At 35.1% G+C, this 15,889-nt stretch overlaps 1 protein-coding gene across 2 annotated transcripts in view; it reads right to left on the reverse strand.

Annotated features, from left to right (window-relative positions):
- Positions 1–15,889, reverse strand: part of Gbs-70E (Glycogen binding subunit 70E) — a 31,471-nt gene that overhangs the window by 3,021 nt on the left and 12,561 nt on the right. Inside the window, exon 1 of one of the 2 annotated variants that reach the window (XM_077434738.1) lies at positions 244–501. The exons of the other annotated variant lie outside the window; for it this stretch is intronic. The gene's annotated coding sequence lies outside the window, so the exon portion shown is untranslated. Of the gene's footprint in view, positions 1–243; positions 502–15,889 lie in introns of those variants that run through there. 2 annotated transcript variants of the gene reach the window in all.

Genomic DNA, 15,889 nt, shown 5'->3' on the forward strand with positions numbered 1-15,889 from the left:
CGAACACACACTAATCGATCATCGTTTTCATTAAACTGCAGACATTCTGCACTGTCGTGTTTGCTCAAGTCGTACGAATGTGACCTCTGGAATAACCAACACGTCGACAGTCCGTCCTAATGGAAGGTAGACAGAACGGATAAGATTGTCAGATCGAATCGTCAAAATCCAATCGGTTGCATCTTATCATATTCGCCGAAACAACAACAACAGCACGCTGGCGTTATCGGCGCCAATGCTTACCGACGGGATTATGTCAATGCAGATAAGAGATTTCGCCGACTTCGACCCAGTTTTGGCAACCCGAGGTCGAAACAAACAGCCGAGATGCTGTTGCCGATGCGAATGAACCACAAGACTGGAAGTTTGAAGCTCAGGGTACCTCCTGAAGGGAAGTTTATTAGAAGCAGCAAGTATGTAGGAGGCGTCTCTGACGATGAGTCGACGCCGAGTGAGCTCGTATGCCAGCGCTCTGCCACTTTTATACGACAGCAGCTGAACGAATGATCTGGCGGCACATGCAGCAGCACTAATGCTGAATAACCCCAAATAACCTTTGCCACTTTGGCGAGAACGCAAAAATAATAACAAATGCTTCATATCAGTGTGCACTCAAGTGCACACCTTTATCAGGCTCATTTAAATGCTCTCGACTGTATTCAGGTCTTCAATGAATCAGCGAAATTGGCAAATCTTAGACTTTCATGAAAGTGAATGGCCGAAACCAAAACATTACTTTGGATGGCCTACAGCAGTTGATCTTACACAGTAGTGAGGATTCTCGGAGACCAAAATATACATAGGACTTTCTGTAACAAGCTATGCCTTGTTTCAATCAATCTGGATCTGGATTCCAATTGGTCGACGAGCTTTATTATGATCCTCTAACATGCGCGATATTTATTGATCAGCCAAGATGTTCTATAAGAGTACCACTAAGTTAGCTATAATTGTAGTAACTATATTTATTTATTTATAGTTTTGGACCATTGTGGCATTACAGGAAGAACCTAATGCGTCATATATAACCAGCAGTATGTACATATAACCAGCAGCGTGGACCAGTGGTTAGCATATATGCTTCTAAACATACATATTAGTCACGGGTTCGAGTCCCACTGGTTGCTGCTGGCCAGACCTTGGTTCGTGACTCCAGGTCGATCGTTTCCTATCGAAGTTTGCCAATATATCTGATTTTCATTGAAACATTGAAACGGTTCCAACAAATTGGCATCTCCTTTTCTATCTTTCTTGCTAATCTAAGTTATTCAGCGTCTTGGGGTTTGATTTCTCCATAGATGTCACTGTGGACGTTTCTATGAATTCGCATCGCATCATTTCTGGCAATTTTTGAGTTTTAGCATTTCGAATTTCGCCGATTCGTATAAAAATGCTGCAAATTAGTCCATAAATGTCTTACAAATTTCGAGTTTGTCATCTCGAAACTTGACGATTTATATATATTACATAAAAAAGCTCTATGATGTCTGTGTAAAGATGAATCTATGATGCTGTGTTAAAATTATTCTAAAAATTGTATATCGATTTTTGTAATTGGCCAGGAAGGCCAATTATTGGGGTTTGCTTGTTAGGCCTTCCTAGTATATACATGTATGTAAAATATACATATATCGTAGATGGCACGTGTACGTTGTTATCACCTAAACATGATAAAAAAATATTGTGCTTAGATACCGCCATCTGTTTACATGTTTATAGAAAACTCAAAACTGCTGGAAAATGAAAATCAAGCCTAGTAAGGTGGGCAAAGCTTTTCTTGTGCCACATAAAAAAGAGTACCTAAGAATGAATCATTTTATTAATTTTGAAAATATAGAAAACATTTTTTGTTTGAAAAGAGCGGAACCAGCTGTGACGTCAACTAAGAGCTACTTATACCTAGGATATGCATTTTGTTCCCTTGGTTCATAAGTCAGTGATTGATTAGTAAAATGGTCATTTGATCCGTTGCAAGCTTACTTATATGTATGTATGTGGGTCACGAGTCGTCATAAGGTCTTAAAAAGTGCTTGAAAGCTATTTATATAGAAAGTAATGAAATGTATTAGTTTCCTGTCGGATCTTAATCATGCAAAACAACAGTGGTTGATGATCGCAAATGACGCAAATTTTCGTCAACCGTTGAATAACATCCGTCAAAATAACGAGCAGATCACTCGTAAAAGTGATTTATCACATAATCATCGACTCCAGACCGATCTCACCAGGAAAAGTAGCTCGGATTTCATCGCTCGCGTCATATTTGGCCCGAAGGATCAAAGAGTGCAATATCTCCTACAGATTCACAAAATTAAAATTAGCAAATTAATCATCCGATTCATGAATGTAAACATGCGAAATCGAAAGTATGACCGTGACTCGCATACGTATATAAACAATCACATGCGCTTTGCCAATGTCGACTATTTTTATCCTGATTTATATATAATGACGTACCAGTGGAGTACCAGGGCGATGAAAGCTGAAAAAAAATTACCAGAGCGGTTTTATATATTAGCTCTTCCATCCCGAGCTCCGGGCCCTACCAAAACTCATCTACGGTTTAAGTTGTGAAATAGTATACCAAATTTGGCGGTTCTTTGTATGAATGAAGACACTCATACAACATCGTCTGAACTTATTTATTATTTATATAAGAGCTCTACCAAAACCTGTCAAAGGTCTAAGTTCAGAATACCGTGAGAGAATATACCAAATTTGGCGGCTTTATGCATACCTGTATGTATGTATAAAAAACTACGTTATTGCATAGCGGGAAAACACTAGCCTGGTGTAGCCCTAGCGTTTTTATATAAAAGCTTTCGATCCCGGACTCTGATCCTTTCCAAGATTCATCTAAGGTCTAAGTTAAGACACGGTGAAACAATAGACCAACTTTGGTGGTCTTGTGTTAAAAACTAGCCTTTCATACTCGCCCAGCGTCAATTAGGCGTTGTTTTTTGTATGGGAGTCCTTCAACCCCGAGCTCCGAGCACTTAAAACCCAACTAGTGTCTAAATTAGGGTGACGTGAGGCAGTATACTAAATTTGTCAGTTTTATAATGAAAACTATGCAATTACATCGCCGGAAAAACACTATCGCCCGGCGTGATCCAAGCATTTTTGTATGGCAGAGCTTCGATCCCCAGCTCCGAGCCTTTTTAAAACCCACCTAGTGTTTAAGTTAGGGTTCCTTGAGACAGTGTACTAAATTTGGCAGTTTTATATTCAAAAAATGAGCAATTACATAGCGGAAAAACACTATCACCCGGGGTGATCTTGGCGTTTTTGTAGGGGAGCTCTTTGACCCCGAGCCATTTTAAAACCCAACTAGTGTCTAAGTTAGAGTACCGTGAGCTAGTATACCAAATTTGGCAGTTTTATATTGAAAACTAAGCAATAACATGATCCAGCGTGATCCAAGCATTTTTGTATGGGAGCTCTTCTATTCCGAGCTTCAAGCCTTTATAAAACCCACCTAGTGTCTATGTTAGGGTACTTTGATACAGTATACCGAATTTGGCAATTTTATATTGAAAAATATGCAATTAAATAACGTAAAAACAGTATTGCCCGGCGTGATCCAAGCGTTTTTGTATGGGAGATCTACGATAACGTGCCCCAAGCCTTTTTAAAACCCAACTAGTGTCTAAGTTAGGGTACTTTAAAGCGATATACCAAATTTAGCAGTTGTACATGTATATTGAAAAAACTATCAATTACATACATAACGGAAAACTGTATATCGCCCGGCGTGACCCAAGCATTTTTGTATGGGAGATCTGCGATCCCAAGCTCCAAACCCTTTTAAAACCCAACTAGTGTCTAAGTTGGGGTACCGTGAAGTAGTACATATACGAAATTTGTCAGTTGAATATTGAAAACTATGCAATTACATACATATAAAACTGTATATCGCCCGGCGTGACCCAAGCATTTTTGTATAGGAGATCTGCGATCCCATGCTCCAAGTCCTTCTAAAACCCAACTAGTGTCTAAGTTGGAGTACCGTGAAGTAGTACATATACGAAATTTGTCAGTTGAATATTGAAAACTATGCAATTACATACATATAAAACTGTATATCGCCCGGCGTGACCCAAGCATTTTTGTATAGGAGATCTGCGATCCCATGCTCCAAGTCCTTCTAAAACCCAACTAGTGTCTAAGTTGGAGTACCGTGAAGTAGTACATATACGAAATTTGTCAGTTGAATATTGAAAACTATGCAATTACATACATATAAAACTGTATATCGCCCGGCGTGACCCAAGCATTTTTGTATAGGAGATCTGCGATCCCATGCTCCAAGTCCTTCTAAAACCCAACTAGTGTCTAAGTTAGGGTACCGTGAGGTAGTATACAAAATTTGGCAGTTTTATATTAAAAACTAAGTAATAGCATAGCGGAAAAATGCTATCGCCCAGCGTAATCAAGCATTTTTGTATGTGAGCTCTACGATTCCGTGCTCCAAGCCTTTTTAAAACCCATCTAATGTATGTTAGTATACCGCCAAATGTGTATACATACATATATACAAATAAACATTAATTTAAATATATATATATATATGTACATGAATATAAAGTGCACCAGTCATCGACTTCACATGTATGCTGAAAAGTGCGAAGAATTTATCAACGAAAAAATAGCGAATAAAAACAAAAATAACTACGGTCAAGTAAAGGTTGAAGCGTCGGAAAATTACCAGCCTGCATTCGACTCGTACAGATTTGCGATAACGACAATTAGTCGATTAGGCGCGGACAGGATTGTCTACGCGAGACTTTGAGCTAATTATTACTTAACACTTGCGGTAAGTTCTGAAATATTAGAAGGTCGGATTATGGTATTTATATGTCGCGAATTATCTGGCTCGGTATAATCGTGAAACTAAATTCGTACCGGACTGGCGTCACGCGACCACTACCGACGAATGACGCAGATGAATTTTCCACATTTTCGGCGAAAATCCGTGAAAATCCTTCGCCTAAATCTATGAAACGCATTCGGGCAACATCCGACTGATTGGGGATAGAGCGGAGCGGGCGAAAATCAATTTGCTCACTATCGTGTAATTGAAGTGACATTTTGACATGTTCGTCCTCTGGAGCGCAATAATAATACATACATATATCAAAATTCAGATAAACTAATTGTGATTGTTTTCTATAAATGTTTATAAACATTGAAACTGGCTGGGAGCCTGTCATATAATGATTGTTGTTCAAACATTTTCTGCATTTTTTTTTAATTTGGTCTATACTTTTGTGCAGCTATTCTGTGTGTCTGTCTTGGATAACGCTCGCCGTACTATGTATAATAGTCCTTTCGATTCGACATACTTATGTACGTCACAGCTAAACCACTACCAAAACGTATACAAAATATACAAATACAAAAGAAAAAACCTCTATATATACTGTTTGTTACCAATATTTCCTCTGGGCAAATAGACCGCACTAAGGCTCTGAGCGTTTACTGCCATCAATTGAAAATTTATTTAATTCATTATTTTTTCTATTGGTGTTTTATATTGTTCATATGTAGGTAGTTTTTACCATTTTTTTTTTAATTTAATATATAATTTCGAAAGATACTTTGTAAGTTTTGTTGGTTGGAACTTCGAAAACATGTCAAAATTTCGACATGGGGACGGGGGACGGGGGTGAAGGCCCGGGGGGCGCAGGAGGCGAAGGCCCTATGAAGAAACTGTTTTGTTACTTCGTAAACAAAAAATTTTCTATGACGATTCGATATATTTTTATTTTATTTTTATTTTACATATATACCAGGAAGGCTTTACAGGTAAATCCCAATGCGCCTTCCTGGCCAATTACAAATACAAATGCAGCATTTTTTTTATTATAAGTCGTTGAATTGCGAGACACTGAAAAAACTCGCAAATTAACGAAACATCTATGAATTGTACATCCATCATATTTCAAATAGTGGTGACATAGTAGGTAGGAAGGAATTTTAGCCAATTTTTATTTCCGGGAACCGTTTCAACAATGAAATCAGAGAAAATTGGCAAACTCTGATAGGAAACGATCAACCTGGAGCACAAATCCAGGTCTGACCAACAGCATACTCTGAAAAATTCATTTTCATTCAGGGATAGAACCCGGCACCTTCTTGACGGTAAGCAGAAGCTTAACGTCCGAGCAATGCTGCTGGCTATATATATTTTTTTTTTCGATTGAAATAAATTTAATAAAAAAACAAATGAATATTTACTATTAGATTCGCCATCTTTAGGCTGTTTATATTACAAATACTGAGCGAAGCCGGGTAAAACAACTAGTTAAATATAAATATTAAATTAAATATATTCAAATATTTGCAAAAAATTCGACCGCGTGCAGATCGAACACAGAACCTACACATTTCTTTTAATTTAATAACTTAATATGCCAACACCCATACGATGATATTTCATCGGGTACAACATTAGCGTATATTCAAATTTTAGCCCTGTATTCTATAGGTTATTATTAGAGGTAGGATAGTCTCAGTGCTATCCATTGTTCCACTGTTGTAAATCCTTTGTAAAAAAGGTTCGGCAAACCTTTAACAATGCATTTACAACCTTTGACTAATACGCGGCACCTTCTGGGTCCGGTGACTAGTTATTATGTATAATACTAGTGATAGACCCGATGTAAATTTCATCAGATGTATACATATGTATTATAAGTAAAAACTACCTATATATAAACAAAATAAAACAACAATAGAAAAGATAATTAATTGTTTAAATGAATTTTCTGCAGATGGCGCTAAATGCTCGTGGCACTATTTTTAAGAGGAAATATTGATAGCAAACAGTATACATATATACAATTTTTTCTCTTGATTCGTTATTATATCCATACGTAATGTTGGTAGTGTTTTAACTGTGACGTATGTCGAATCGAAACGACTACTATATGAGAAGTCAAAAGCACAGTAGTGATTTACTAATTTTATATAATGGACATTTTTGACAATAAAAGTATTTACAAACCAAATTATAAAAATAAAAAAATCAATTGACTAAAATCCAAACATGCATACAAAAAAATGTCTTTTTTGGACAAATAAACAATAAAATAGTTTAGCCGAATTGCTCGGCGTTGCTCAGGCGCAAATAAACAATAATCGTTATGTATACGGGTTTATGTATGTTTGTAGGTAAAATATAAAAATATACGAAGTAAATATATTATAAAAATACATATACAATTTGCGAAATTTTTTTTACAACCAATAATTTATTATTTGGGTCAGCTTATCTGTGTGAATCCATTAAAACGTATGTATATACATATGAGAGATAAATTTCGTACCTATTTAATAAAAAAATATTGATAATTGCATCAGTCTAATGCCATTAATTGTCTGATAACATTAAGTGTATTAGTCACGCATCTGTGATTTTTTTATTGTAATTTTAATTAGCGCAAAGGGTTCCACAGATTGGACGATAATTTAGTGAGTTTTTTTTATCAAATCATTATAGTTATTAATTATTAAAAGCATATACGTATGTAATGGTGGGAAAGTGAGAAATTTTAATTGACTTGTTTGTACTCATTATTTATCACAAAAATCAATCAAAATCAGTAGAGGCTCGTCATTTTTTACTTCGATTTTTTTAATCAATTAATATACAGGTATGCAATTTAAGTTTTATCAACGGTTATATACGTTTTATCAACTGCCCAACTGTCGAGACTAATTTATCTGATAAACTGAAGGATTAACTTTTTTGATTTCAGATAAAAAAATATGTATTATATTTATTAATAAATCGATTTCAAATTCTGCACATGATTTTACTAATCTTTCAATGTTTCTCAAAGCAATTTTTAGATTTTTTTTATGTGAAAATATTTCACATTATCAAAATTTCATAAAAACAAACAAAAATTATCGATACAACCGATAACAATATCAGCAACTATGTGTAATGTTTTATCACATATCTTTTTATTTTAATCCGGCAATATACTTTGCGAGCAAACATGCAAAAAACACCAAAAAATTGTATTTTTTGAGCATTTGCTCACGAGGATGTTACAAATGTATCGCCGGATTTTGATCTTCTTCATAATACTTTTTTTCATATATAGTATTAAGATGCTACACAAAGTCCAATGCACTGAAAGAAGTATTGATTTTTTATGAAAGAAGTTGTATGCTTGGCATAAAGAGAAAAGACAGGAAACGACATTCGTGGATAAGAAGTATGACAAGGGTAGTGAATGCAGTGGATAGAGTGAAGAGATTGAAATAGCAGTGGGCGGGCCCAGTGGCTAGAAGAATGGACGAAAGGTGGACAAAAGAAGTGCTAGAATGGTACCCGAGAGAATGCAAAAGGGTAAAAGGAAGACCGCAGGGAAGATATGTAGACGAAATTAGGAAAATTTGGTATTTTGTTGGGTGAAATGGATGAGAGTTGTGCAAAACAGAGGTGAGTGGAAGTGTGTCAATTATTTTATTAAAAAAAAGACACTGACTTCCCCAGTTTGGTCCAAGGATATAAATGATACTAAAAAAAATAAAACTGAACTGAAAATTGTAAACACGCAAACTGAACGGACATTTGCAAAATTAACAAAATAGAATTTGGCATGGAAAGCGAAAATGTCGCGAAGGCGAAAGAAAATTACAATAAATTTCAAAAATGTACCAAAAAAAATGTATGTGTGTACCACATAGAAAAATAAAAAGAAAAAAAACAACTAGAACGGTAAACCTGATTGAACTTAAAAAAAATTTAATGGTAGAAATTGAAAGTTTATCATTCAGTAAAAACTGCTAGGTTTATCGTGGCCTTATTCGATAATGGTTATTGTTTACTTTTTTTATCTAAATATGTAATTTATATCATTTTTTACACGCGAAATTCTTCAGTACGGCGCGACCCAAAGTTGATAACACGACATTCACGTGTTTGACAACGCTTACCCATATAATTTGCAACTTAAACACTAAAATAGATTTAACACTTCAAATTTACTACTGACGAAAATATATTACGTAGGTGAAACTCAAAATAGCCATATCTCTAAATATCTACATACACATACACAAAAACAAAGATTTTATCCCACGACGGCATATTTGTTGGTTTTCAAACGTAATACATACATATGTATGTACATATAAGAAACAAAACTGTATTCATCATTATCATCATCATCATTTACAGCCACTCACCATCCACTGCTGGACGAAGGCTTCTCCAACACGCTTCCATTCATCTCTGTTAGTGTTCAATAATCTCAAAAAATATTATACATTGGAAACATTTATAGATAAAATACGTCTATTTTATTTATTTACTACTAGCTGAGCCCGGCATGCGTTGCAATGCCACAATAACGCATGCAATTCCCGTTCCCGTTTCAAGTGATGGCTGGAGCTCAGCTCGTGTCTCTTCAAAACCGTGTCGTCATAAACCAACTGGTAACGTGGTTACCAATGAACACATTTCCTTGATTACACAATGGCGCTTCAAACTTCAAAGACATTCAAACTTCAAAGATATTCAAACTTCAAAGCCATTCAATTTTATATGTATAGATTGAGAATCTTGAGATAAATACGCCGTCGTCAGACAAAATCACTGTACAAACGGATATGTAAAATCCAATATCAAAATATTACGACTACTCTTAAAGATAATTTATTATTTAATCTTAGATTTTTTTTAGTTGTTTTGGTTGGATACAAGATAATCTAGATTCGTCCATAGTATTATTGGTAAGATTTTCAGAAATCTAATTCTAAAACTGTGGGCGAGAACCGGCACGTGAATAAATTCTAAATTGGTTATTCGAATCTTACTAGGCAAACGTCTAAATTATAAAAAATAATAATAAGTAATTAAAATTTGCCAAAACAAATTATAAATATGCGTATATACATATGTACGTATGTATGTATGTATTTCTGTTTACGAAATATTATAGAAAAATTGTTCAAAGTCAAAGGTGCATAATGTGCGGTAAATAATTAATTTATCATATTTTTTTCCCATTTTTTCCTATCAAAAAAAAAAACTATATATATATATATATATATATATATATATGAATTAACAATAAACGAAGAACAATGGAGTGATTGGTGAACAATGTCAAGAGATATATACGAAAGGTTAACTAAATAACTGGTACAACCTATCGTTGACACAAATATTATAAATAATGAAGACAATAAAAAGCATGTAAAAATAAAAATGACTGTGTGAAGCAACTAAAAAAATATTAAATTAAAAAAAAATTTGGCCAAAATCAACACACCTCCATTCATAGAAAATTCTAGATTCTAGAATACTATGTCGATATAAAATGGGATCGCAGCCAAAAACGCAAATTTCTGATAATTCCACCAGTGGCACTTATCATTAAAATAGAAATAAAAGTAATAAAATCAATGTTTATTCCCACCATAAACTTCAGCTTAGGTAAATACGCAGCGTTAAAGAATAATTATTCGAAATTGTACGTCTTTATGATTTTTACAACATAATGAAATATCTTGGGTCAACAACGAACTAATGATTAACCTATCACACAATAATATATGTAAAAAGGATGTGTACGACAAATACCTATATATGTAGATTTCAACTAGCGGCGTGGACTAGTGGTTAGCATATTATGCTTTCGAGCAGAGTGGTCACGGGCTCGAGACCCACTAGAGTCCCGCTGCTGGCCAGACCTTGGTTTACGACTCCAGGTCGATCGTTTCTTATCAGAGATTGCCAATTTTTCAGATTTTCATTGAAACGGTTCCTGTAAAATTGGCATCTCTTTTCCTATCTCTCAAGTTATTCAGTGTCTTGAGGTTTGCCAATTTGATTATAAAATTCTGCAAAAATTTCTACATAGATATCACTGTGAACGTTTGTATGAATTCGCATCGTATAAAATTCTTATGTTTATTGATTATATTGTATTTGTTTAAGTGCACTCGTAGCTTTGGACCGATCTGTTAAGGCGAGTGTTCATGTTTTATGAAAATAAAATAATAATTATATAATTATTAAAATTTCGCGCGATATAAGAATGCAGGAGATCGCGTTGTGACCACTGAAGAAGACAGTGATCATTTGTACGGCCGGGCGAGTGTGCGGGGATGGAATGAGTGGACAGCACGGGGGGGTGTACATGCTGAAATCGTTAGCGAAAATAGCCTTGGGTATGCTGCATGTATTCATTATTTCCCAAAAACAACCGTTGAAATATCAACGGGCACAACACTTGCAATAAAAAATAATTTTCCTAAAAATATTTACCAAATGCAAAAAAAAACTTATATAATACTCTTGTGCTTGATCAAAATTTGGTATATACTTGTTTGATTTCATTGAAAAGAAAAAAATTGCCGCCATTTTAATAACAGAAACCGACAATTCAAATGATTATATGATAAACAAATAGACACATATAAAAAAGAATTCAAATTAATTATAGGTAGAAACAAAACATCAGTTGCATCATTTGTGTACTACGTAAAATTTCCTCAGTCGACATTTATACATTTATCAAATTTGCACTTATATATGCAAATCTTGTTTAATAATATTTTCAGAAATAATATCTCCATTAATATGGCAATTATGTTGATATAATTGCATGCTTTGATAACCTGGACACGGTATCAAAAGTTCATTGATCAATTCCAATCACTCAGACTAAACATGATCTTTGTAGGAAATATTTTGGAACTCAAGAACTTGCCCCATTCAATCAGTAAGCAAACTGGTCAAATACTTATGTATGACTAGACTTGGGCTAGTTGTGGTGGCAATTGCTAATAACAATAGACCGTTACATCAGTGTTCAAAGCAAGAGAGCGAAAAAGCTTGTAAAAAATGTATTTTCTAAGAAATAAACAATAGTGCCCCGATCCCTAGCTAAAGTGTACTTATTACTAGACTTAGACGTTGGCTTGGTGCTTTTTAAATAACAACATACCATTCCATTAATGTACACAGCAAGTGAACGAAAAATAGTGGTTGACAATAGTGAACTATTTTTTTTTTTTTGCGAAAAGCATCGTCCCAACGCCGATCTTTGCTTATGACCTATGTATGTATGTACATATGTATGTATGTATGTGTCAAATAAACATATGTACATAAGTATACTAATAAAATATTTCTGAAAACAACAAGCACGTGGTTTCAATCATAGGTTATATAAAAGTGCTCAAATCAAAACTGATCACGTGGATATCATGTGAAAACATTTAGTTCAAGCACTTCTTGTTTACAAACAATCGTGTATTTCAACAGTCGTTTACCTAATCACAGTTGACTTTTATTTGTATTTATTTTCTATTCGAATGGAAAGTAAAGAATTCGTTTCGTCCATTTATCTCATTCAAGAGTGAAAAGAAGAAGTAAAAGTAGATATATTGAACCTTCACAATGATCCAGCATAACTAATGGAACCTTTTGGAACCTATTGTGTGACTGACAATATGTTGAGAATTATATCCGGTGGGTTACAGCTAGAATATATTTACAGTTGGTAAACAATTGATAAAGAGGTCGTGGATTCAAAAACATGCAAAAATTACTACATCCAATACTATAATTAGAGGTAGGACCGGAAGCGCGCCGTCTATTGTTCCATTATTGTAAATGCTTTGTAAAAAAGGTTCGGCAAACCTTTAACAATGGATTTACAACATGTGAACAATAAACAGCGCGCTCTGGGTCCGCTCTTTAATTATAATCCAGAAGATTTCTAAGATTTTCCGGAAAACCTTTTGTTCAAAAATTCAAATATTCCGTTTTAAATGTCTTCATAAATAAAGCAGTGTTTCACCGTTATCGATCACTGTCAAGTAAGGATAAAATATCACCGAAAACACTCCAGGGGCTGATTTTTGGACTGTGTACCATGTATTAAGTATGGACTAGAGTTGAAAATTATCTAAAAAAAACACGTACCATGTACCACTCAAGTGTGTTTTCGCCCTAAAGCCCCATCAATTATCATTCGCAAAATAAATTTGCTACTAATTATGAACTTGTACGCATATACATATGTACAGGAGAGTCTGTAGAAACCGGTAATAGACTTCGGCGCCCGGGTTCTATTTCCCAGGAAAGGGGGTTGATTACTACTTTCGTACAAAGCTAGAGATCAAGAAGAAAAGGTTGACTATAGAAATTGACAATGGTGAACCCATTTTTTGTCCAAATAGAAACCGACCGCCTATCCTTATTTGGTAGTCACCGGAACGTTGAAGGGAAGGCGAGGGAGAAGGCGGTCTCCCAAGAGATAATCAGACCAAATCAAATAACTGAAAGGATCGTCCCTTAATGCTGCCTTCAACTTGGCATAGAACCAAGAGTAGTGGAGTCAAATTCCAGATGACATCAATGACCACGACGCTCAACATTGAGCAAAAGAGGAAGAAGAAATGCACATAGAATTTTTTTGGTGTAAATCCGTTGTTATGGAAATTGGATGAGACCATTTTACTTTCTATCCTCTCTGGACGCTAACAGAAAACCACTGGAAAAAAGCTTTCCAAACAATGTTTCATTACATAGCAAATAGTAAACGTGCTGCATATATGCAAAACAGTAGGGAACACTCTACCAGAGAACCAAGAGGAGTGAAGTCAAATTCCAGGTGACATCAATGACCACGACGCTCAACATAGAGCAAAAGAGGAAGAAGATATAACAAAAGAGGAAGAAGATATAACATATAACATATTAATTTTTTCAGTGTAAATCCGTTGATAAGGAAATTGGATGACACCACTTTACTTTCTATCCTCTCTGGAAGGTAACAGAAAACCACTGGAAGGTAACAGAAAACCACTGGAAAAAACCTTTCCAAACAACGTTTCATTACATAGCAAACAGTAAACGTGCTGCATATATGCAAAACAGTAGGGGAACACTCTACCAGAGTGTTCCATTCAAAAGTAAGCTCCAAGACAATTTTGGCTCAAATTTGAATAACCTCTGAAACGGTCAGACACGTGCAAGAAGTCGTGGGTGGTCAAGTGGGTGCATTGCAATGGCTTTCACCACTGCAGGGCTGGTCGTGGGTGGGTGGGTTGGATAGTGTACAAACCAGTTCCTCACCCGGTTGCACTTGCCTCCAATAGACATTCCACTACGGTTCTATACATAGCTCCAAAGCAGACCGCGGCCAAACCCTACGCCTAGGGACAGCTATCGGTTCGATCGAACCGTGTCATCCGGTACCCAGATCGTATTGGACACGATCATAAAACTTCTTCTCTGCAATGTTCATAACGAATCCAGTCGCACTTGTCAAATCGGTTGCTGATATGTGTACCTAATCAGAGGTGTTGAGCAACTTTTGTTATTGGTTGCCAAATTAGCGTTTAGCAATTCCAACCGGTAAATCACCAATCATGTGATGTCGAGATTTGCAAATAAATCAATCTTTTGCAGTTGTGTTTATTTTTAGACTTGTGAAATTTTAACGAATCGACATAGCCTTCTGTTGATGATTAAACGCTTATCCTTCGTATTCATCTCTGAAATAGTAGAAGGAAGGTTACATTTATATCAGTATTCTGCACTATAAACATATTTTCAATGCGATTACACACTGGCGTGAAAGAAAACGTAGAAACACTTATTAGGAAGCAGATAGCAACAGGTTCAAAATTTACATATGTATATTGCATAACACTAGAAAAACAGTTGCAAAAACTACTTTTTATAAACTTTGCAATTCGATATACATATGTATATAAAACTATAAAAACTTGTTTTTATAGTTTTAAAATATGTACATATGTATGTCTGTCATATATGTACATATGTACATAGGGTAGATAAAACTTAGTTACCCAATCGAAACATATGCATTTATGTACGTAATACTATTATGAAAGTAGGAAATTATCGTTTTCTCTACATAAGTTCTAAGGCAAATATACGCTCATAGACAATCTGGGCCACCAGAAGGACGGGAATTTTTGAGCCGCTAGTTTAATCAGCCTAATTTTCATTATTATAAGTTTGAAAATGAACGAATGAGGAATCATCAGAATATTCAATTTCTTTTTTAAAGTTATTTATATAATCTGCCCCATAGGCGAATCCAAGGGGGCACCATGGGAAGGGTAGGGAAGGAGCGCTAAGAGAATTTAATTTGATATATGTACATATATACATATGTACATACATGAGTTTTAACATTTCGAAATACTCATTTTAATTTTCAAAAATGTATCTTTACAAAAAAAAATCCTCACAATTTATGACCCAGTGCTTTTTAAAAAAAAATTTAATCCACTAGTAATCTGTCCAATCTTGAAACAGTCCCATACATTTATCAGACCAAATATTATATTTTCATTAAATATTCTATTAGCATTATGGAAAAAAATCATCGAAACTAACCGTATTTCAATAAAATTCAAGTAAAATAAATTTAGTACGTGACTAAATAGCTAGGATTATTTCGCACATTGCGATCGCGCACACGACAAACGTTGCCACGAAAATCGTGAATACGGAATATTTGCCACTCGAGTTCTCGCTAGAATGACAGTTCACGCGAGTTACTCTCGATGGATGAAATTTTCAGGTGCCAGATATTCTATGATCGAGATTTTAGTGACGAGTGTGAATAATCACCGAACTGTCAATTGTACAACCACGGTAGCATTTCATCTAAGAATCACTGATCTACAATTTTTTTTTACTTTATTTTGGTTAGTCATCGGAATTATTTTCTTTTGTTTCGGGTTTGTTCTTGGTCCTAGTATGCCAACCCCCTAACACGAAACAGTAAGCTCTAAATCCAACGGTAAGTCTTTCTACTTCTACGCTACAATGTCAACATCTTGCATTTCTAATTTTCGGGGTGGATTCGTACCG

Source organism: Arctopsyche grandis, chromosome 7 (genome assembly GCF_051622035.1).
Source record: "Arctopsyche grandis isolate Sample6627 chromosome 7, ASM5162203v2, whole genome shotgun sequence".
Taxonomy (NCBI): domain Eukaryota; kingdom Metazoa; phylum Arthropoda; class Insecta; order Trichoptera; family Hydropsychidae; genus Arctopsyche; species Arctopsyche grandis.